The sequence below is a fragment of the Podarcis erhardii genome (genome assembly GCF_964252035.2).
Source record: "Podarcis erhardii genome assembly, chromosome: 3".
NCBI lineage: Eukaryota > Metazoa > Chordata > Lepidosauria > Squamata > Lacertidae > Podarcis > Podarcis erhardii.
Window position 1 is genome coordinate 6961835 of NC_138507.1, and position 24710 is coordinate 6986544.

A 24710-nucleotide genomic window follows, 5' to 3' on the forward strand; every position below is an offset into this window, starting at 1 on the left:
TTTCTCTCCCCCACCTCTTATTTTCCAGTAAGTCTTTGTATTTTGTCCAGACATTAAACACTGCTTTCCTGACAATATGGTTCTTAAAGGCCTTATTGATCTTAACTTTATCATACCATAAGTATGCATGCCAACCAAAAGCATTGTTAAAACCTTCCAAGTCCAACACGTCAGTGTCTTCGAGAAGTAGCCAGTCTTTTAGCCAGCAAAAAGCTGCGGCTTCATAGTACAACTTTAAGTCTGGCAGGGCAAAGCCCCCTCTTTCTTTCGCATCTGTTAATATCTTAAACTTAATTCTGGGCTTTTTGCCCTGCCAGACAAATTTGGATATATCTTTCTGCCACTTCCGGAAGCACTCCGTTTTGTCCACAATCTGTAATGTTTGAAACAAAAACAACATTTTTGGCAATACATTCATCTTAATAGCAGCAATTCGGCCTAACAAAGAAAGCTTCAATTTTGTCCAACTATCCAAGTCTCTCTTAATTTCAGACCAACATTTTTCATAATTATCCTTAAATAGACTCAGGTTTTTTGCTGTTATGTTTACCCCTAGGTATTTTACTTTTTTAACCATAGTTAGTTCTGTTTCTCTCTGAAACCTTTCCGACTCTATATCTGTCAAATTTTTTCCCAACCCTTTAGTTTTCTGTTTATTTAATTTAAATCCTGCCACCCGACCAAAATCCTGTATCAGTTGTAATACTCTTTTCGTACTAGATTCTGGCTCCTGCAGAGTCAAAACTAGGTCATCTGCAAAAGCTTTCAATTTATATTGTTTCGCTCCGACCTGAATCCCTTCCACCAACCGGTCCCCTCTGATCAAGTTCAAGAGCACCTCCAGAACCGAAATAAATAACAAAGGGGAAATCGGGCAGCCTTGTCGTGTTCCTTTTTCAATTTTGAACTCTTCTGTGACCACATTGTTAACTATTAGTTTAGCCTTTTGTTCTGAATATATTGCGTCAATCCCATTCTCAAACCCCCGTCCCACTCCCATTTCATTCAAATTTCCCTTCATAAATTTCCAAGAGATATTGTCAAAGGCCTTCTCCGCGTCTATAAAAATTAACACTGCTTTTGTATTTATATCTGTTTGCAAAAGTTCCAAAACGTCAATAATGTTCCTAGTATTTGCAAACATATGTCTGCCTGGGAGAAAGCCTGCCTGGTCTTTATGAATTACTTCATTAAGCACTCTTTTGAATCTACTTGCCAAAATGTCTGCAAATATTTTGTAATCCACATTCAGAAGGGAGATGGGACGGTAGTTTTTAAGTTGTGTCTTTTCAGCTTCAGATTTTGGTATCAATGTGATAAAAGCTTCCTTCCACGATTCCGGCGCCTTCTTCCCTTCCATAATTTCATTACAGACCTCCATCAATGGTTGGATCAGATAGTCTTTTAATGTCTTATAATACTTGGAGGTCAGACCGTCTGGCCCTGGAGATTTGCCCAATTGCATGTTCTGGATAGCTTGTTCAATCTCTTGCTGTGTTATTTTGTTGTTCAGGATTAATCTGTTTTTTTGTGACAACTTTGTTAGTCCATTTCTTTCCAAAAATTGTTTAATCTCAACCTCATCTTGCGGCCCTTGAGTGTACAATTTTTTAAAGTATCTCTGGAAGCACTTTCTAATTTCCATGGGGTTCTGGATATTTCTTCCTTCAATTTCTAGGTTTGTAACTGTATTTAGTTTCTGTCTCTTCTTCAACTGCCAGGCTAGCAGTTTCCCACATTTGTTTGCCGATTCAAAAGTTTTTTGTTTCATTAATTTAATCTTCCATTCTATTTCTTGGTTTATCAATTTGGAATATTGAGCTTGATGCAGTTTAATTTCTCTCAGAATCGGCTGTGACTTCCTTTTTTCTTGTAGTTTGGAGCCATTGCTCCGTGTCCGCTTCTCTGGAGCAGCAGAAAACAACCTTTCTCCCTCCTCTATGTGACATCCTTTTATATATTTGAACATGGCTATCATATCACCCCTTAACCTCCTCTTCTCCAGGCTAAACATGCCCAGCTCCCTTAGCCGTTCCTCATAAGGCATCGTTTCCAGGCCTTTGACCATTTTGGTTGCCCTCCTCTGGACATGTTCCAGTTTGTCAGTGTCCTTCTTGAACTGTGGTGCCCAGAACTGGACACAGTACTCCAGGTGAGGTCTGACCAGAGCAGAATACAGTGGCACTATTACTTCCCTTGATCTAGATGCTATACTCCTATTGATGCAGCCCAGAATTGCATTGGCTTTTTTAGCTGCCGCGTCACACTGTTGGCTCAATCAATCAATCAATCAATTAATTAATTAATTATGAGCACCAGTGGAACTCATAAGGCTTCCCTCTCCTTCCCTTATGTCAGTTTCATTGTGGAGTAGGGAGAATAGTAGCGTACATGGCAATGGGATGAGCAAAGGGAATATTTCTGGGATTTCAGGAGAGTTGTCACAGAGATAGAATGGATCGTGTTACCATGATTTGCAGGGTGAAGGTGGGATAGCAGGCAGCCTTCAGGATAGGCAAGTGGGGGTTTGACCTTGCAGGGTGGGCGAGATATTTAAATCAGGAGTAACATAACTGGTGAATTGTTATAATGCACATTAAATGAAGTGGGGGAAGATTTCTGAGTGATAATTAAAGCACTTTAAAATGCATGTATAATTTCAGCCTTAGTGATAGTGGCAGATGTAAGAAAGCTGCTGGTGTGTGTTCTGCTTCCTTCCTTTTCTCTCCCCCACCTCTTGAAGCCTTTCTTGGTTTTTTTACCTTTTTAAAATCTAAAACATATGTGTATTTTATGCAACAAATACCCAGAACCATAGCTTTTTTTTTAAAGATTAAAATGAAATTATTGCCACTCTTGATAAGACATCAAAACAAATTCAGATTATTGCAAATGATATGCAAACCTTTTACATTTTTTTTTTTGCCCTGTGCATTCGTAAAGTTCACCACGATTTGTGAAAATATAATATTATTATGTTGAATTGCATTTTCTGCAGCCCCATTCCATGGCATTAATTAATGTAATACAAGGATGACGACCGTCATTACCACTGGGCTGGGTATCTTTGTCCATTCTTGCAAAAGCGAAGGGCAAAGAACCACCTGAAGCTTTTAAAATTGTTGTTTAACCTCCCACCCTTCACTTCCCATGCAGCACTGCTTTCGGACAATGTCTGATGATCTGAAAGCTTGTTGAAAAATCCTGAGACAAATACTAACTATAATCAATATATTAAAAAAATAAAAGGGGGGAGGGAAGGGAACGCAATGAAAATTTATGACCTTAACATTCCTTCAGGGTCAAGCCATTTATCAAATTCTCTCACTCTGGTTTCAATTACACAGCTCTTGTGGAAGGAACTTATTTTAGCAGGTCCATTTGCCTCAGTAGGGAATACAGGACTTTGGCCTAATGCTTCACCTTCAGTGCAGGCTATTTGAGCCTTAGAACAAATACCAATCATCACTCTTTGGGAGGAAAAAAAATCTGCATCAGAGTGGCCTATTGGTATGGGATTCCTGTCAAGGTAAACGGTTGTCGGCAATGACTGTGGTAGAGTGGGTGATAAATCCCATTTTATTGCTGAAAAATTCCAGCCTCTCTCCATGCCTGACAGCTCCCCACATTCTCATACACATTTGGGCAATTTCTGTACTATGTCCATCTGGTTCTTATTACCTCTCAACCTGCCTGTGTCTGGTCCAGAAAAAAAGTGCAGGTCACAAACAGGGGAAAGAGACCAAGGTGTTGGGCAAGAAAGAAAGAAATGATCAGGGCAGCAGCTAAGTCTATCAAGCTAGTACTTTTATAGCCTGTGTAAATATACCATCAGGTAGCTGTGATCAGAGGCATAGAGTTTGAATGGACTAAATCAGACACTTAAGAATGCATAATCTCTCCATTAGAACATAGTGGAAGCAAGTTCACACACACAAGCTCCCCACTCCAATATGATCCAGACCAGCTACAATTATGGAAATTGGGCTGCATCATCAGCTGCAGCCAATTTGTACGGTGACAATACACTTCTTCTGCCTGTCAGGGCCATAAGGTGGCCAGTGCCTTGTGCACTTGCATGTAGCCCAATTTACACCAGTACTTTCCTATGTGAAGGGACGCGGGTGGCGCTGTGGGTTAAACCACAGAGCCTAGGACTTGCCGATCAGAAGGTCAGCGGTTCGAATCCCCGCGCTGGGGTGAGCTCCCGTTTTTCGGTCCGTGCTCCTGCCAACCTAGCAGTTTGAAAGCACGTCAAAGTGCAAGTAGATAAATAAACGAAGGTAAACGGCGTTTCCATGCGCTGCTCTGGTTCGCCAGAAGTGGCTTAGTCATGCTGGCCACATGACCCGGAAGCTGTACGCCGGCTCCCTTGGCCAATAAAGCGAGATGAGCGCCGCAACCCCAGAGTCGGTCACGACTGGACCTAATGGTCAGGGGTCCCTTTACCTTTACTTTACCTTTACTTTACTTTGTGGTACAGGCATGGCCACAGTTAACATGTGTGAACAAGTCCAATGTGTTCCAATACAGATCCTGTATTTAACATAGGGCTCTGCTACATGGCCATCAAGGTCCCTTACAATTTGAGTTACAGATAGGTAGCCGTGTTGGTCTGCCATGGTCAAAACAAAATAAAAAAATTCCTTCCAGTAGCACCTTAAAGACCAACTGAGTTACAATTTGAGTTGTGCATAAATTGCATCATGTTGCGAGATATATCTTGGTGATCAGCAGCTGTCTGCTGTGGTTGTTGAATTATTCACCTACGGAAACACTAAATGCAGATCAAATCAGCGGAAGTGAATGTTTGGTCCATGGGCTGCAATGGCTGAAGACCTTTTATGAAGCCTGGGTAGCCCAATCCTAGAACCACAAGACCGTTCATCCGGGCGGGGAGTGCTTTCGTAGTCTCTGTGTAATGTGGACCATTACCCCGAATCTCAAGACATGTTTTTAAAGGAAGTGTTCTGCATTTAGAAGTTTGAAGACATTTGTCCTAAGGCTGTGGTCACAGGCTCATTCAGTCTGAAGCATGTTTCACTGATGTTATCTGGATTTGCTTCCATGTTAAGAATATTGAGAAAGAGGTTGCAGATCCTGAAGGCAAAAATTAATATAAAATTATTGTTACGTTGTGTCCAGGATGCTGAATGATAGATGATCCCTAATGAGAAATAAATGCACATGAGAAAAGACATGCCAAATGAATCACACAAACTCAGTGTTAAAAAGTATGAAACATTTGAGTATTTTATTACATTAAAGGTATGGATATTTCAGGAAAATCCACAGTCCATTTGGTAAAAATAACTCTTTTACACAATCCATCTCACCTCTCTAGCCTCTATCTTCTCATTTGATTCATTTGAAAGTAATTCTAGAGACTTTAGTTGATTCCTTTGATTAAATCTCATTTTAAAGAGTACTTTGCAGATACCTTTAGAGAGTGGTTTCCTGCCAGTGTCTGTTCTTGTGTATGCAGCTGTAAAGGAATTAGTAGATAAATTAATTATTTTGCACCTAAAATGTATTTTCTACAACATCCAAGAACCAACACCTTCAAATTACAAGGAATATACAGAGTGAGAGCTACATATTTTTTGATGCGCACCATTTTTCCATGGTCTGTCTTTCTTGTCATCTTCTGTTATATGGATATACCATGAAGTGTGATGTTCCCCTCTTGAAAATAGGGGACCTGTGGCATCTGGGAGAGGATCTCTTTCCTTTAAAGATGACTTACATATTAAAACTTTAGCATTTATTTAATGGGATATAGGTTGTCACCTGCATAAACAAGTTACTTGGTTGCAATGCTATTTCAGCACACCAGTGCATAGGGACGGGGAGATCCCTGTTATCAGACCAAAACTATGATGTGCCCATGGGCAGGGGGCTTGCTGTCCCCGCCCCACATCAAGTTAATAAATAAAAACACTTGACTAAAAGTAGAAGTTGTAGAAAGGTTTTGACAGATTTTTCTGAGCGCTTGGTGGGGTGTGTGTGTGTGTCAAAAGAGAGTAATTTAAAACAACTGTTGTTTAGACATTTCATTCTGAATCTGCTAGACAGAGGATGATGACAGGTGGGTGTCCTGCCCTCCATAACATAAATCCTAGCTACGCGTTTGGATTTGCCATGTCATTCTTGGCCAGCTACCGAAAGGCAAGGGTGATGCAGCCTAGGTTCTTGTGCCCAGAAGGCCTGGCGATGTGCACAGCGGTACAACCGCAACACATGTGTTGCAGTCCATGTCGGTAGTAAGGGCTCGACACTCATTGTTGTAGGACGAGTGGAGGCTGGGAAGCCTTTTATACTGACCAGGGGCCGACAGTAATGAGAAGTGAGTCAGCCAGTCCACACTGTGGCCAGTTCACAGCAGCCACAATTACGATGTTATCATCCTGGACTGGGTGTTCCTTGTATAACTCAGCCAGCAGTACATGTATAGGAGGTCCTCCACATGACCCAGCGGCCCCCTGTGGATAGCCACATGCCCAATGTGCTCCATCCTGTTGCACTGCAGTCAGCAGTTTCCCAGAACCAAGAAGGTTTTCTCTAAATATGGATACAGATGAAAGATGAGCCACCATCTTTAAATAACTTTTTTTAAAAATCTAATAGCAATATACTTTAAGGTGCTACTGGAAGGAATTTTTTTATTTTGTTTTTGCAATATGTTTTGTAAGGTTGTTACACAGGAGGCTATGGATTAATATATCAACTGGAAAGAAAAGAACCAAGTTGTAAGAGTTCGCATTTTATTTAAGATCAGATAATTTGGAGAGAGTTGAGCTTCTGGCTGGTTCATTAAAACACTCAAGGCATATGCCTAAGTCACATGATGGCTGAAGACTCATGCAAGGAAGTAGTCTTTTAACTTAACTGGGTTCTGCATACATAGAAACCAACACACCATGCCTGGGGAAAGGCCAAATGCCATAAATATATATATATATATAAAACATTTCAGCATCAGAATGGTTAATACATAGGATAGCCTGAAAAGAGCCTATTGGTTAACCCTAAGGGATGGCTGACAATTGTTAGACTCATCAGATGAAGATAATCTCCTCAGATAGCTTTTAGGTTTGCCTAGCTGACAGCAAAAGCACAGTATACCGGTAACACACGTTTTTCAGAAAGGAGTGTTTCATATACAGAGACTCATGCAACCAAGCAGCTCAGAAACACTGAAAATGAAAAGATGTAAAGCTTTGCTGCATAACTGACTCACGCACTGTCAGAAATATGAAAGTCTTCTATGCTTTGGCCTTCTTTAGATCATTCCTTATTTGTGCCTCCCCTCCTCTTTGTTTCAGATTGCAATTTAAATCAAACTCTTTTCTGTGACTGTCTGTTATGCAGCATTTGGGTAAGTCCCATTTTTTCCACAATTTTAAATTATATCTATATTTATATCTCTGTATACCCTAGGAAATCTATACCAGCAGGGCACTTTACAGAGTAAAATACATGTGATAATCTTTTAAAACCAAAGAGAAAATTGTTTCAGCAGAGGAGCATGTGAAATTGTACAGAACACTAAAACTGGAATGTGCATGTAGGATACATACCCAAACTCCTATTATAAAATATTCCCAGCATTTAAACCACTACTGGGTGAATTTGGGATGATATTTTATTTGGCTTCTTCTTCTTCTTCTTTTTTAAATGAGACGCTCTTTGAAAAATGACACAAAAGTAAATAGTTTTACAAAGCAACAACCTAATCAGTCTCTCAAGCAGAATATAAATCATGGATTTCATTAACTGTTGGTAGCCAGTTTAAATTGTAGTCTTGTCCATAATGTCTATCTATCTATGTATGTCCGAGTTATATTAAAAACCTTTAAATGGCTTTGTAATACCAGCCACATCTAGCTATTATAATAATTAATGATAGTGTTTTATAAATCAATATATGTATTCTTGATAAATTCATATCCAGTTAATGGTGTAATTTAAATAAAAAATTAATGCAATAAAGGACATACAGGCATAGGCAGAAAATCTTTAAAGGTTAAGAGGCAAATTTGTCTAAATTCCTTTTTTATTTTTTATTTTAAAAACCTCTCATTTTTTAGGGCAGCAGGGCTGGGGGGAAGAATTGCCCACTGAAACCCATTTTCCTAAAAGTCAACCTTATATTTTGTTTGCCATTTGGTTTTACTATTATCTATAATTTCACAAGCCTGATGCTTCAGAGTCTGCACTTCTGTAGAAGATTTAGGTTACAACAAATCAGGAGTTAGAGCAGGTGCTCTCAGCATGGATTCAAGGGGGGGGAGGGAGCCCTTTTTAAAATGTAATTGTACGTTTTTTAAATTTATGAACTTCTTATTCCAGATTTTGGTAGGTGAATGTTCTTTATTATATGTGTGCTCCATACTCCATAAATATGAAAACGCAGCTCCAAAATCATAAACGCATTGCAATGATTGTGTAAATCCTCAAGAATGTTTTCAGCCAACAGAAATATGTTCCTTATCTGCTGTTCTAAGTACAGTTAATCCAGTTTATTCAAAAAAATAACATGGGAGTAACTTGGGGGGGGAACTTATCATCCCCCCTCCTTTCCTCCCTAAGCTGCACATTCATATTAAATTACATAAAGTTTCTTTTATGGGTTATTGTATAGTTTACAGTTTATTTATAGCCTATAACAAAATGCATCCTGAAAAATAACACAAGGTTAGAAAAACAACAATGCTCACTGTGTGTTATCATCCACAGCAATCTTAAACATATAATAATAATTGTTGCTTGTTTATATGTTGAACATTAAGCAAGGAATAGCTCACCAAATTTATGCAAAAAATTAAGCATGGCTATTGAGGCTGACATGATGCAGAAATGTTACTTTAATCCGGAGAGATTTGTTTCTGACGTTTTTCTTAACATTGCATTGCCTTATTTAGAACAGTAAAAGTGATTCGTCCAATCTCCCTTGACAAGGATGGAGGGCTGCAAGATCCCTCATGGAAGGAAAAAGGAATGGATTTGCTGTTCTTTCACTTTAATAATACACCTTCATAGCCAATTTTTAATGTTTAAAAGTTTACATTTGCATTTCCACATGCAATTATATATAGTTCAGTGCTTGCTGGAGGGGCAGGGAGAGGGAAGATGTGGTGGGGGAGAGGAGAGATAAAAATAAAAGTACAGTTAATAAGTGCACGTCAAAGTGAGCTGGAAGAATGCAATCCATTTAAGATGTATTGTGATTTTAGGGAGAAAAAAACATGCCACAGATTTCTAGGAAACCTAATAAAAGAATACATCAACTGGTACAGATAAGTGAAACAATGAAATATGTCAAGTTTTTAAATATATATCTTCATCTTCCATTGTATTTTTCCTCTTGGGACTACATATGTTGCTCTCAACTAGCCTCCCGCCTCCGGATTATACTATGCAACAACCACCACCAGCTACCTGAATCTTAGGCTTTATTAGTCTTTCAGCACTTTAAGGATATATCCTCTTCATTACATGAAGTGAAACAGCAGTCTTTAAAATATTGATCCTCAAATATCTGTAAATTTTTTTAAAGAAAGTGTTTTTAATCAAATGTAGGACTTTTTTTTTTTACATACAAATCACAATATTTCTCCACTTAAATGAATGTTGTCTGCTTTTAACTCACTATGCTCATTTTGAAGGTAAAAAATCAATGTACCTGATAATTTTGCTAAAAATTTTTTTTCCTCAGAATGTCTATCAAGCAGCCTAATATATAACCAGTTAATATTTAGATTTAGGTGGATTTAGTCCTGCTAATGTCCACAGGACTCTCAAAAAAATCCTCTACAGCTAATTGGCATATATAAAACACTTACTTTTGGAGCTCTCCTTTTTTACTCCAATGAGACCATTTTCTGGAATAGACAGTTTAAGGCTTTGCTATTGACAGGCCAAAATCCAAGCAGGGGAGTTTAACTGGTTTGTGGATCAAACATTTTGTTTCCTTGTGTGGTTATCCCCCCTTGAGCCATGTGAAGTGGATTAGCATCACACCCACAAGTTCTCTCAGGATTCAAACCTGATTTCAGAAGAAACAGCATCCGTGTAAACAAATGCCTGTCCCAGCTGTGTAGAGTCAGCTCTCATCTGCAGATATTTACATCCACAAAACCACATTGTGAGAGCCAAGGAAATTATGCAACAACAGTGACTTGTTAAATAGCTTTTCCTCATCAGATAAGGACAAGTTTAAGGAGCCCTCGAGGCAAAGTATACTGATCTTGCCAGCTGACGGAGACCAAGATACAGGTAATTATTGCTATCACAGAACAATGGGTTAAAAGAAGGAATCGGCCTCATCCCTTCAACTGGACCGAGAGGGAGTTTATAAGGATATCCTGTTTGGAACATCGTAAATGTACGATCAGCTTTGGCAGCTATAAGCTGGCAAATGTGTTGAATAAATCAGAGAACACTTCTCAGTAATAGCACAATCCAATTGGTTAAAAACATCTGACAGATATGACCATTCTCTGCAGCCCACATCATCCCAATTCCACCGGTCAGGCAGAGCATTTAAGAAAAGCAAAAGTCTTCGCTGCACAGCAAAGCTGTTTGCTTCTTTACATTCCTTGTGAGCACCAATTCTCTGTGACTGAAAACAGTCCTTGCTTATTAAGATGCTAAAGCTTTTCCTCTAGAGGACATACTAATTTCTGTGCAGGAATCACATGGTGTTGAAAGGAAGAGTCCCGGTTTCTGAGGCACACATCATGATTTAAGGAGGCAGAAGCTGAGCATCACTGCAATTTCAGTGTTAAAAGCGGTAATCTGTTTATGAGCTTTTTGCCTGGAGTTATATAAAAAAACCCAAAACCGGAGGGTGTGGGGATAAACACACACATGACAACATGCAACAACAAACAAACAGCTAGTTTAAAAGAACCAAACATTTTGCTTATAATTATTGAGCTCAGTGTAACTAACCATTCTGGGTGGATTCGCCTTTTGAGAATATTTCTCGCTTAGCGGACAGCAAGTTGCCAAAGGCTTCTTCTTGTGGCACGCAGAGGATTCGAGTAGCCATGATAAGAAATGTATTGCAATTTTAAAAGGCTCATACAAAGCCACTGGGAAGGGGGTGGAATCTAAACAAAGGATGTGTAAGCAATTTCATTTATTTTGATAAACCTCCCTCCTGCTCAAGAGCATTTTGCTGTCTTTGTCAAAGTGAATGACAACAATTTGGCCAACTCTCTCTAAGCCACACTCAGCAGTGACAGGCAAATTATCAGAGGCCCTGCACTCCTTATTATCAGAGGAGAAGTCATCAGGAGGATGCGTGGTGGATCCCTCTCCCCTGTCACTATTTGTCAGTGGGACAAGGGCCACTGCTATGGGGAGCTGACAGGTAATTTCAACAATAACAATTACTCCTATTACTGGTGTCATAAACAATTCGCCCAAGGCATGACAATAGCAAAGCTTTATAATTCAATGCCATATAAATAAATGCCAGCAGGTAGCAAGTAATTTAGCTCCAATCAAGCCTTGGCCCCAGCATTAATATTGTTATTGCACGAAAATGGAAAATTGAAAAAAAAAAATTCAATAAGTTAATGAATTAAGAAAGGGTTCAAGGGCTAGCAAAGAGCAGCAGCTTTAAAATCACCCTTTAAGATCCATTTTGCATTTGCAATACTGTACATTCATTTACTATTTCACAAGATAATACCAGAGGCATGGTTCAGCTTACTTGTGTTTCTGCCCTAGAGAAAATGCAAATTTCACTGTTTGTATTCAGTTATTAAACTGCATATTTAAAATGTACATTAAGAACCAATGCATCCCTGCACTTCCCTATTTGTTTTAATACAGACAAAAATCGAATTGAAGAGGTCATATGGCTTAAGATAAGCTATTAGCAGCCTGATCCACAGCCCAGCTGAAGAGAATACTGGGACTTACATCAGGTATAACCCTGTTAAGTTCAATATAGCAGCAATTCATATTTACTAAGCCGTGAATTAGGCTAAGAATGTGTAGTTCAAAATTCAGTACATTGTATTTTTCCTTTTCCGTTCAGGTTTGATGAGACAGCAACTGAAAGTTGTTTTATTGTACAGTAACACAGTGTTGCAATAAAATGCTCTTTTCTCTGTTAGTTTCCTGCCTCACTTTTGTAAGCAGAGCCACAGAATTCAAATCCTGACATTAGCAAAATAAAGCACAAGCAAGTCTTATTACTCCGTGTTGATCCGCCCAATTTGCAATTTTACTCTTTGTCCACTAAGACAATGTGGCATCACTTTGACAGGAGTAAAAGAATTTGAAAATCTCTAATTAGAAGAGCTGTGGAGCAATTAACGCATGTCAAATTTCACTTCATCAAGTGCCACTCTAATTTTCTCACTAAAAATTAATGGACTTTTTTTTTTTGTATGTGCATGTCCCCTCAAGGCAATGTTGATTCAAATCTGCTCAAGAAGCAGTGTTGCACAGCTAAGCATCTTTTTGATTACAATCCGACACACTTCTAACTGCTTTCATTCTCACTGCCACAGATACTTTGTCAACAGTCAAATTACACCACGCTGATAACAATGCATAATGGTGTTCCTCAAAGGAGGTGCCTGTCATGGAAGAGTGTTTCATAAAATGCACCATCTTCTTCACTAAGAAACGCCACTGTTTTAAACCAAACTTTTTGTGTGGCTTCAGCAGCGCTGGCTCTGCATGTTTACGTCTGTTTCATTGCAATTTAGTTAATTCTAGATCACAGGGAAAGACAGTTGTGACTGCTTAAAGATGGCAAGTGTAGAACGAAAAACAAAGGAGGATATCCCTTTTCACCATTTCTCCTCCAAGACAGGTTTCTATGTAGTATCCTGGAATTGCCCAACAGCTTTTCAGCAAAAGACAAAGACACTCCTCATATGAACTGCCTTGTGATGTCAGTCGTAAAAGTTTTCCTGAGCAAAAGCTGCAAGTTTTGGCACAAATACAATAAACATAACAGAAAGTGTTATTTTAATGGATAGTATGTGGATTCCAACAGAATTTGTATAATGGTAGTATTTGCCAGATCCCATCAAAAATAAAATAAATAATTAAAAACCGGAAGAGGCAAGTGACAAATAGCTTTTTACATTTGGAAAAATAACTCTTGAGTGTTGCGAGATGTGGAAAAATGGGCTCATCTAAACGTTTTTATTTTTAAAGTTTATTTATTTATGGTTGATATGCAAGTACAGAAAAGCTTTAGGAGAAGGAGGGGGGGTTCCTTTTCTTTGATCAAAGCTGACTCTCAAAGACCTTGGAAAATTTCCAGTTATTCAAATGCCTCTCCTCCCCCCCCAAATTAAAACATGTCTGTGTTGAACCACTAATTAGTGACTTAACTACCGTAATATACAACTTTGCTACAAATGTCAAACGTTATCTTTTGTGTTTGATTGCTTCTCATCATTTTAAACATCTTATATTTACAGTTTTTATGCCAAATTCATCTCTGTTGCTGGAACTTAATTAACCTGAATGGAAAGAGACCATTGGATAATAGTTCACATTTTCATTATATTCCCTTACCATTTTGACCATGTTGCCATTAACAACTTGGTGCAACTTTATAACAATGTCTTGCAATCCACAGATGTCTCCTTTAGAAAATGTTCAGACATATAGATTTTTCCTTTGTTCCATTTTTGGCATTTATGTTCACAGAAACCAGATCTCAACACAAACTGCTGAAGCATTTAAAACTCCTCAGTGGTGGCAGGATGGAAACAGCGTCATCAAAAGTTAAGCAAATCAAACTGATAAGATGTGTTTCCTTCTTATCGATGGTGATTCTATATTTCTTAAAAATGATAATGTGGGAATTAGACAAGATATAGAATATACACTGCATATCAAATACCTTTTTAAAACATACAATCATTCTGGCATTTAAACAATAAGCAGAAAATAAATTGAATGTGAGGATGAGGTAAAGCAATACACGGATAAAAATTTGAAAATATAACTTCAATGCAAAACCATTTTTTCTTCAGGATTTTTTCTTTTGTTTTTAAAATGCTAAATAAACAATACATAATGCATCCCTCATCAGCCGCGAACCATGAGGGCTCTGCACTCAAATAACAGGAAACATATTCAATTTTCCTAACAGAAGACAGTTCATTAAGCTGTGCCACATCAAATAAAACTTTAATTTCTTCAGCATCCGAGTCGCAATGAAAGCAATTGATGAAGATGAGCCATATGGTACTTCTATCAGCAAACACATATTGCTCATTCCCCAAAAGTTTTCTAATTCTGCTCCCCAGGCCTGTGTAATATAGATAATGTGCTCTGAGAGCAGCAACCATGAGCTATCTGGTGTACATTTCTAATACTGTATTTAATGGGAAATAATGAATCATAAAAGCCTGCGGAAGGCTGCTTTTGCTAACCTAAATCTCAGCTGTAATTTCATCGTTCTGTGCCTAAGATGCTGTTTGCCCTTTCTAAACAACAGCAACTGAATGTAATAATGAAACAGCTTCAAACCTGGGTGGGAGGAGAAATCCTCTTTAATACACGCAGGCTTCGTTTAACTCTTGAGGCTCCAAAGACACCGAAACGAGGATTAATAAAAGAGTATTGTATGCTATGAAAATATGACATACATGTGTACACAGGCACATGGAAATACTTATTTCCATCTGTATCTATATGATTGTATTAAAAAAATTGAAGCTCTCCCAAACAGATAACTAAATGTGTGGGGGGGGGGGGGATGATTTGAGAGTCCAAAATTTGGAACTTTCATAGTAGCAGCTGCAAACACCCAGACTTTATAAGAATTCTTTAAAATGATTTTTTTCCTATGTACACAAAATTGAAAGACAATTCCTGAATGAACAGGTCCATATAAAAGTAGCAGTTTACAAGGTTAGGTACCGGTATATTTTTTTTAGATTTAGACATTACTGATTCATGCAACCTTTTTTTTTTTTTACAAGCTTCTAAATTATATTTTTATATCCAACGAGGATTTAAATATCAAAAATTGCTAAGCAAAAATAGATGGGTTGAAGTTAAACTTTACATGGCTCAGTCATGCAGAGTGTGCTGTTCTGAGAATGTCCTTAAATCTGCAAAAAGTTCAGACGTTAAGCCAACACGTTTTCTTAAAGATATGGTACTTCCACCATATGCATTGGAAACATATTTAGGTGAATGTGTTTGGCAAAATATGAATCCCAAACAATCACATTGCAAAGGAAGCCTTTGAAAAGTTAGAGACTGCCTTTAAAAGCTTATTAAAATCAGCATGTTCCATGTCTGTCTTTGAATTTAGAGACGTGATTGCCTTCATTAATGTTGCCTGTTTGGGTGCTTTTCCCGCAAACGTTTAAAGTGCCTGTTTTCTCCACACCTTCTCTTGCCCCAATGCTGATTCTCACTAGCTGTCCACTTGGGACTTTTCTCCCCGTAAAATCTCAAACAACAAATTAATCTTCCTTATGCAGCAACATTTACCTGCAGGTGAAATATACCAAAACAACACAGTATTGAATGCAGTGTCCTCAAAGAAGAGGTAAAATAAACCTGACCATCTCCAGCGAGAAAAAAATAAATACCCATTTCCAAAACGAAATAAGCACATAGATTATATTTCACGAATGTCTTAAAAACAAGTGTTTAAAGACTCCCACCCCCCTGTCCCCCCTGCTCCAAACAGCGCAGAAACCTCTGCCTGCTCCGATGGGTCGCAATGACAATGGTCTATTGCAATGTAAAACAAGCTGCGGGATAAAAAGGTGCTTTCTGTTACCATTTTATCAAAGCTGTTCATCTTCTAGCTGCAGGCAGCATTTTGCCGGAACTGCAGATATTTCTCTGTCCAGGCGCCTTTGTTTGTGCATCTCATTTGCATATATTTATCTCCAGCTGAGGGTGCTTTCAGCTCATTAAGGCCTCCCCTCACATTATTTCATAAGCCAGCTGCTAGGAGGGATTTCACCTGTGGTGACTGAGAAAAGAAGGGTAGAATAATAATAATAATAATAATAATAATAATAATAATAATAATATTCCAAACACACAATGCACCCCCCCCAATTCTTCATAAAAAGGAAATTTTCGGACTCTCTTCCCCTATAAATGGGCACCATTTGTGTTAAACAGCTTCTTTTCGTGATAGATGCCTTCGAGGGTCAGGGGTGAAAGTTGATTTGAAGGTCAGCAGTAAAACAACAGACAAACCAGACGCCAAACTGGTTCCTGAGCTGTCGGTGGGAGCGCTGGTACAACCAGGTCTTGAACCTTTTCCAACCTCTAATAAAACAGGCTAAGAATCTGAAGCGGATCAAGCGGACCCCAGAGGAAGCTGCGCAGAAACACACACAAATAATATCGATATCAAGCGGCAAGGAGAAACAATCTGGGCAGCTGTCCCGCAGTACAGGCATGCTCCTATTGTTTCAAGAGCAGGGGAATTAATTCCACTTATTTATTTAAGGCGTGTCAACTCACTGCCTAAACCTGTTTCAGTGTCAAGATGAATAAAACTTTTATGGCTCATAAAATGGAGTAATTCATCTCAATGTTCTTTGTGGTGCTTTCCCCCCTCCCCTGGCATAGAGAGATGGGTCTCCGTTCGGAATGGTTGAGGCCAAATGTACTGTTGCTACGGGATGCACCATACGAAATAAATAGGGGGGGCCCAGCAGCAGAATTATTTGACTGGCAAAGGGAGAACGGCACAAACAATAAAGCAGAAGAGGTTAGAAGCTGAGTAATCGCCTCCAAAATTCTCACAGGCAGTGCCTCCCTCGCCTGCATTTGCAAGCCTGCCTCGCTGCAAGCAGGGAGCTGCAACCCTAAAACATTTAAAAATAAACAAATTCCAGGGAGGAATGTGTTGGGGGTTTTTTTTGCGCATTATGTTGCTCACCTGCTTTGTCATCCATTTGCTTATTAAGTTGGCCCTTCTCAGTTTTGCACCAGTGCGAACAATACCAAATTCTTACATTTATTAAAAAGTAGACCCAATCTCTTAACTGTAGACTCGTCAGAGTTTGCTACCCAGGTGTGGGATTCGCAGCTAATAAAGCCTCACGAACCAATTCTTCTCACCCACCCAGGATGTGTTTAGTTCACAGTAGTTGTAAAAAGTATAGCCTGAAATTTAATGCATTTGAATGTGCCATATCTGATGAGTGAGAAGCAGACTCTCTCAAATAGCAAAGCTTAAACGGATTATCCAGGTTTGTAAAGAGAGGGCAAGTGTGCCTGCAACTTGTTTTAAATAGAATGAGGACACCTTTGAAGTAATGGGAAATAATTTACAGCAGAATTGCTGCCCCTGGATCAAAAAAAAAAAGACAATTTCAATTTTAAGAAATGTCTGTAAAATAAACTTTTATGACATGTCTGTAAAATAAATAGTCAAATATTGGTCTCTGCTTAGATATATCTATGATACTTAGTCATTGGTTTGTTTATAGTGAAAGGGAATCTGAAATAAACAAATGCCATTTTGTTTAGTGTTTCATCCAAAATGCTCGTCACAGTAACACGGTGTTTTCATTGCGTGAATTGCAGGTTCTCTTCAAACTTACGTTTCCTTTACAAATTCAGATCACTGTCACTTTTTCAGCATTCGCTGCCTACAATGTGAAGATATCCCCATTTTTAGCTTCAGCTCATCTTATCCGAAACAAGCCTTGACTCAAAAAAACTCTGAAAGAAACATGAAAAATAGGAGATATTCATAATGATCGAACTCTGTCTCAGTAACAGCTTGCATTTCCACCTTGGCTTGCATTTAAAAGATTTCCTTTTATTTCACCTAAAGAAAGAGTGTCTCTGACCGAAATGCCTTTAAAACTTTTGAAATCTTGTTCATACCTTGATTTACTTATTTTTAACAACTTGAATAAGTTTATTACGGCTATCTTGGCGTTTGTTCTCTCTTAAGAAACACAGAATACACCCCAGATCCCAAACAGATCTCTTACTCCCCCCAAAGATCTTTAACCGTGTTTCTCATTTTTCTTTGCCTCTAATCTAATCGCTAATTCCTTCACTTGGTCAAGACGTTAAAAATGTTAAGTGCTAGCAGTGCCTCCTTCCTCCCCCTCATATCTGTCTCTGTTTATGGAACGGGCCCTGGTTTCCTCCCTCGCTTGTTCAGCTCCAGGTCTTCAGGTCAGGAGACTGTAAATACACACAGCACTGCCCCAACCCATAAATCTGAGCAAAGGGCAGGCATATATATTCAGATAAGCAATGTGGAGGGGAAAGAAAGGAAAGACAGAACAAACAGAGTCTGTAGAGCGCCAGGCGTTTTCCTAGAAACAAAATTAAAATGCCAACAAACCTCTCCGTAAGGCAGTGGAAGGAGAGAAGTCTTCTTGCTGAACATTGGCCTCTAAAAGATGAGTTTGGAATCATCACCGTTCTCCTCCCACTGTTTATATACAAATGAGTAAAATAAATGCATTTTATTGCCTTCGAGACAGGGAAAACAAACAAAGGCATTGCACTTACATTCCTGCATGCTGTTCTGGTGTCTCCCAATTGCAACCGGTTGTTTTGGTACCCAGTTCCACACCAGTTTAAGAAACCCCAACAACAGCACTAATTCCTTTCTACAACAATCCCAATCCCAGGGAGGGTGGGGTACAAATAAATTATTATTATTATTATTATTATTATTATTATTATTATTATTATTATTATTAAAGGACCCAATGAGACAGTGCTTGAAACCACCTTACCAACCCCCCTCCCAATAATAATCAATTATTTCATCAAATAAGATTTGGTGCTAATGTTTGCCAAATGGCACATGCATCGTCGACACTCACCTCTCAACATGTATGCAAATTGTTGACATCCTATAATAATCTAAATCTTTGGGTGACTTTGGCCAACCGCCATGATGGCAGGATACCCCCACCTGCCCATTCCTAGCGTCTGAGTAGATAGGTTTTAATGCTGGGATCAAGAACAAGCTGGGAAGAAGATGTCAGCATTTCACAAAGCAATCTAGGTAAGAATTGAGGTTGCCTCCTTGTAGTCTTGGCTGGTGTTCCCTGAGCAAAAAAAGCAGAACTGACTGACATTTTGCTCTTACACGAACATACCAAACTTCCCTCCTCAGCTCAGGCTGACATTTCCTCGCACTGCTCTCATATTCACCTCTCCTGCTCTCTGATATCTGGTGTAAATAGGACCGGTTCAGGTGAGGTGTAACATACTGCAGATGTACCAGTGAGAGAAGCCATTACACTAAGGGCCTTTTTCCCTTCCTCAGTTGAAAAAGAAGTGAAAACTTCAGTTACTTGGCAGCCCTCTGCAGAAAACCATAGCAGAGAGAGCACACAATTTATTGCAAGGCCAATTCCCTCCCCAGTATGGTGGGGTTTTTTTTGCAGTTACTTGAAACAAATGTAAATCAATTGTCATTAGTTCTGGCACATACTGGCAAGTTGTTGAATTAAAGGTTTTCAGTCATATGACAGAAGTTGTCTCCTTCCACACACACAAACATTCCAGGCCTAGTCCTTTTCCATCAAAAAGATTTAGAAGAACATTTTCAAGGTTTCCAAACATTTCAGAGTATTAGTGTGGGTTTTTAATTTAATTTTTTAAAGTCAAATCTTGATTTCATACGTATTAGAACTGAAAAACTTTTACATTTAAAATAGATTGTTACATGAAACTTTCATATCAATATTAGTTCCCTTGGTGGAAATGACTGACAGACAAATGGGGAAAATGATAATTTGTTAATACATATCCAAGAAATTAGTAATAACTAGTTTCTTAATAAAAAAAATCTTTCCAGTAGCACCTTGGAGACCAACTAAGTTTGTTATTGGTATGAGCTTTCATGTGCATACACATGTCTTCAGGTGTATCTGAAGACGTGTGCATGCACACGAAAGCTCATACCAATAACAAACTTAGTTGGTCTCTAAGGTGCTACTGGAAGGAAATTTTTTTATTTTGTTTCGACTACGGCAGACCAACACTCCTACCCACCTGTAACTAGTTTCTTAATATTTACTGATATGATGAATAAGACTTTTGCATTTTCTCTATGTGGATTTTAATTTATTTGACCTGAGGTAATTACCTAACTTTCAATTTTGGGTCTTCTAAAGCAGGTATTGGTTTATGTTCTGCCCTATTGTAAAATTATCTGCACCACAGAAATGTTTTAAATGTTTGCTTAAATGCTCAGTAGGAAAGCTCTCTAAAGTACAATTGGCTTTTAATCTGCATTTTTTTTCTTTACTGCATGGGTCCAGGTTATCTTAATATCCGCCTGATCCATTATGTCCCGGCCTTATCACTGAGGTTTGGGGGACAGTCTTTGTTGGTGGTCTCCCATGGCTCAGATGCATGGTTCGTAACTACCAGAATCCGTGCCTTCAGTTTAGTGGGCTTGAGACGGTGGAGCTGAGAGTGGACAGGCACCTTCCTGACTGAACTTCAGGCCACAGAATAAGACTTTCTTGTTCCATCAGGCATTTTAAGGTAATGTTTGGTTTTATGATTATTTTTATTCTCTTATTGCCTGGATAGCTCAGTCGGTAGAGCATCAGACTTTTAATCTGAGGGTCCAGGGTCCATGTCCCTGTTTGGGCAATTAATTTTGACTGCTGGGATAGCTCGGTCAGTAGAGTATGGGACTTTTATTCTCAGGGTTATGGGTTCGAGCCCAACACTGAGCAAAAGATTCCTGCATTGCAGGGGGTTGCACTACATGACCCTCGTGGTCCCTTCTAACTCTACAATTCGATGATTAGGTTTTCTGTGAATTGTTTTAATGCGTACCACTCAGAAATATGAATAAATAAGCAGTAAAAGGTAAAGGTAAAGGGACCCCTGACCATTAGGTCCAGTCGTGGCCGACTCTGGGGTTGTGGTGCTCATCTCGCTTTACTGGCCGAGGGAGCCAGCATACAGCTTCTGGGTCATGTGGCCAGCATGACTAAGTCGCTTCTGGCGAACCAGAGCAGCGCACGGAAACACCATTTACCTTCCTGCCGGAGCGGTACCTATTTATCTACTTGTACTTTGACGTGCTTTCGAACTGCTAGGTTGGCAGGAGCAGGGACTGAGCAAAGGGAGCTCACCCCGTCGTGAGGATTCAAACTGCCAACCTTCTGATCGGCAGGCCCTAGGCTCTGTGGTTTAACCCACAGCGCCACCCACGTTCCTTAATAAGAAGTACAGAAATTTCTTAAATAATTAAAATGAATATATACAAACTTTATAAATGCTCAGCTAGGGATGCAAGGAATATTTACAGGGAAGTTCATACCAAAGTCAATGAAGATGAATGAAAATGGGGGGCAATTTCATCAAAAACCAATTTGGGGTTGGTGGTTGAAAGGGGGGCAGGAAGGCGGGAGACCATTACTGGGTTCTTACTGGAAGCTGGCCGTGTGAAATGCAGGAGTGCCCATTACCCTACACTAACCCCTTGGGGTCATTCCTGGTCAAGCGTCATCATTTGACCACCATCAGTATAAAACTAAATGTTTAAAATAATGCAAGAGACTTCTTTGAAATGCACGTGCCCAAATTCTTGTCACTTAAAAAGGTAAAGGACCCCTGACAGTTAAGTCCAGTCGCAGACGACTCTGGGGTTGTGGCGCTCATCTCGCTCTACAGGCTGAGGCAGCTGGTGTTTGTTTGCAGACAGTTTTTCCGGGTCATGTGGCTAGCATGACTAAGCCGCTTCTGGCGAAACCAGAGCATCGCACGGAAACACCATTTACCTTCCTGCCGGAGTGGTACCTATTTATCTACTTGTACTTTGACGTGCTTTCAAACTGCTAGGTGGGCAGGAGCAGGGACTGAGCAACAGGAGCTCACCCCGTTGCGGGGATTCGAACCGCCAACCTTCCGATTGGCAAGCCCAAGACTCAGTGGTTTACACCACAGCGCCACCTGCATCCCTTCTTGTCACTTACAACAAAACAATTGCCAGTTTTTGTCCAACAAAGAAAATGGTCAGCTTTCAAATGGGTGCGTACAGACGCCTTTGTTACTTCTGGAAATTAGCGAGGTGGAGAAGGATTCCCTAGAGATGCATTTGATGCAGACGAGGCAGTGCAGTATGAAGCAAAAATTGGCAAAGCCCCCTGTATGTGCATATGGTTGTACTTTAGGTGTCTGGAGTGTGTTTGTTGCATCCATTCCAACTATCAGTATAAATCGAGAACATTCGATTGGTAAACTTTATAACCCTCACTTTACAACCCTATCCATGAATAAATGGGAAAGTTCTATAATATTTTTTCCCCTGTATATACAGGCAAGTTTCATGTTTTCTTAGGTAATTTGTCATATTTTTAAAGGGAATAAAGCTAATTGGTTTATAGCTATCAGATTCCTCTGAAATTGTCAGAGGCAATTCATATGAAACTTAGAGTCTGAGTGTTTGGCTGGATAACCCTAAAAATATTCAGGGCTTATCTAAGCCTCAGTAAAACCTATCAGTACCATTTTAAAACTCTGGAAATTGAGCTAAAACTGTCTTGAGAGAGGTATCTTTCTTTGTAAGATTACCACTACTTCCTGACTGAAACCAGACTTGAGAAAATATGGTGAGAATCACTTTTTTGTGGTATTTCAGCTTTCAATCCAAGTCAAAACCAGGAAGTGCAGAAGTAGGTGAAAATTAAAATCACTAAGAAAATAAGTTTCACAAAGGCTTGATTCCCAAAAGCCTTCTGGAAAGTTGAAAAAAATATATATGCCATTAACTCCCATGAATGATTGTCACGAGGAATGCTTTCCACAGTCAAATCCTACTTTTGTAGACTGAATCCCCGTGTTGTCTGCTTCCCTCTAAAGTCAGATCTGCTTGCATTTTATCCAGGCCAGTGCATAAATCCCAAGTCATAAATCTATATGCTGTCCCAGACTGCTGGATTTTGCATCTGTAACTTTGGAAAACGGAGAGTAAAAAGATTTACACAACTGCATGAAGACAGAATCCTCCTTGTTGATTCCTCAGCTGATTCCTCTGTTGCTGATTTGAGGAAGAATATTTTGGACAGAGTCTTCTATTGAGATGTATATTCCTGAGATGAGGCAAAATGAAGACATGATTTCTTAGTTGCACAGGGCTTTTGGAAGGGATTGGACAGGCTTATTTATTGCACTTGGTCGTAGCAGTCCACATACATGAGTATCTTGTGCCTGCACCAGCCTGCTGTTGTCTCAGTGAGGTGAATGCAAGTAGCACTTATGCTCCATAGCAGAAGCCAGGTTGCAGTGCTGGCCTGCCATTTTCTGCCCCCTGTGCCAAATTCTCCAGAAGCCCTAAACTGGTGGTGTGTAAGCCTATTCTTGCACCGTGCCTTAAAAGCATCAGATTAAAAGCTGTAATTTTATTTGTTTCTTTCATTAAATTTATGCACATTTTTACTGTAAATAAAAACCCAACAACAACAACCCTCAAAGCAGTTTACAAAAAGATATAATGCACGAGAACAGCAGCTGGACAGGAAAGGGGAAGTTTTTTGTTTTGCTTTGTTTTTTTGCAACCAGAAAGAGAAATCTAGCCACAGTTTCTAATAATTTATTCTGATCTGCTGAAAGGTGGAATTTTTTGAGGGAATAGAAGCTGAGTGGTTCACTGGAAGGGGTACACTTAAATTGGCCATCCGATAACACAGAAGGTAAGCAATTAACCTACCTTGGGTGGAAAATAATTTCCCTAAGTATCTTGCATGGCTTCCTGGGGAGCACGGAACAAACCCAGATAGAGGGGGGAACAAACTTTATGGGCAGAGGACATAGAGTATCAATGAGTATCAATGTTCTGAGCATGGAGGTGCTGCATGGACTGAGTGCAGTTGTGTCTCAATGCTCCAGAGCAGGCTTCCTCAACCTCGGCCCTCCAGATGTTTTGAGACTACAATTCCCACCATCCCTGACCACTGGTCCTGCTAGCTAGGGATTGTGGGAGTTGTAGGCCAAAAACATCTGGAGGGCTGAGGTTGAGGAAGGCTGCTTCAGAGGAACAGGCTCATCTTGGACTCCTTGAGTGGGAATGGATCTCCTGCTTGTCGAGAGTGAGGTGGGCACCTGGGCAGGGCACCTAGATTCAACTTGCACCTTACAGGTGGACCTTGAGGACCCTGCTGGTGCAGCATCTGCTGGAGCTGGCTTCACAATGGGCTTCACAATATATTGTAATTGTTTTATAGATGATGTGTTAATTACTTTATATTATTTATGCCGTATTTGTGATGTTCTATTATGCTTCATTATGTTATTGTTATTTACTGTGTGTAAGCCTCTCTGGGGACGCGGGTGGCGCTGTGGGTTAAACCACAGAGCCTAGGACTTGCCAATCAGAAGGTCGGCGGTTCGAATCCCCGTGACGGATGAGTTCCTGTTGCTCGGTCCCAGCTCCTGCCAACCTAGCAGTTTGAAAGCACGTTAAAGTGCAAGTAGATAAATAGGTACCACTCCGGCGGGAAGGTAAACGGCATTTCCGTGCGCTGCTCTGGTTTGCCAGAAGTGGCTTAGTCATACTGGCCACATGACCCGGAAGCTGTACGTTGGCTCCCTTGGCCAATAAAGCGAGATGAGTGCCGCAACCCCAGAGTCGGTCACAACTGGACCTAATGGTCAGGGGTCCCTTTACCTTTTAAGCCGCTCTGAGAGTCATACGCAATGGAAAGCAGCGTAGAAGTACAGCAAATCAAATCAAT

The 24710-nt window shown here is 39.7% G+C and overlaps 2 long non-coding RNA genes across 2 annotated transcripts in view; one reads left to right on the forward strand and one right to left on the reverse strand.

Annotated features, from left to right (window-relative positions):
- Positions 1-9755, forward strand: part of LOC309338499 — a 92094-nt gene extending 82339 nt beyond the window's left edge. Inside the window, exons 2-3 of the long non-coding RNA XR_014154941.1 lie at positions 7326-7378; positions 8925-9755. This is a non-coding gene — a long non-coding RNA (uncharacterized lncRNA). The remainder of the gene's footprint in view (positions 1-7325; positions 7379-8924) is intronic.
- LOC309338479 lies at positions 5235-18559 on the reverse strand. Its single transcript, XR_014154918.1, has 5 exons — positions 18341-18559; positions 17580-17700; positions 15791-15979; positions 7581-7687; positions 5235-6561 (listed from the first exon to the last, which is right to left on the reverse strand). It is a non-coding gene; the product is annotated as an uncharacterized lncRNA (long non-coding RNA).
- Between the last annotated feature and the right edge of the window lie 6151 nt (positions 18560-24710).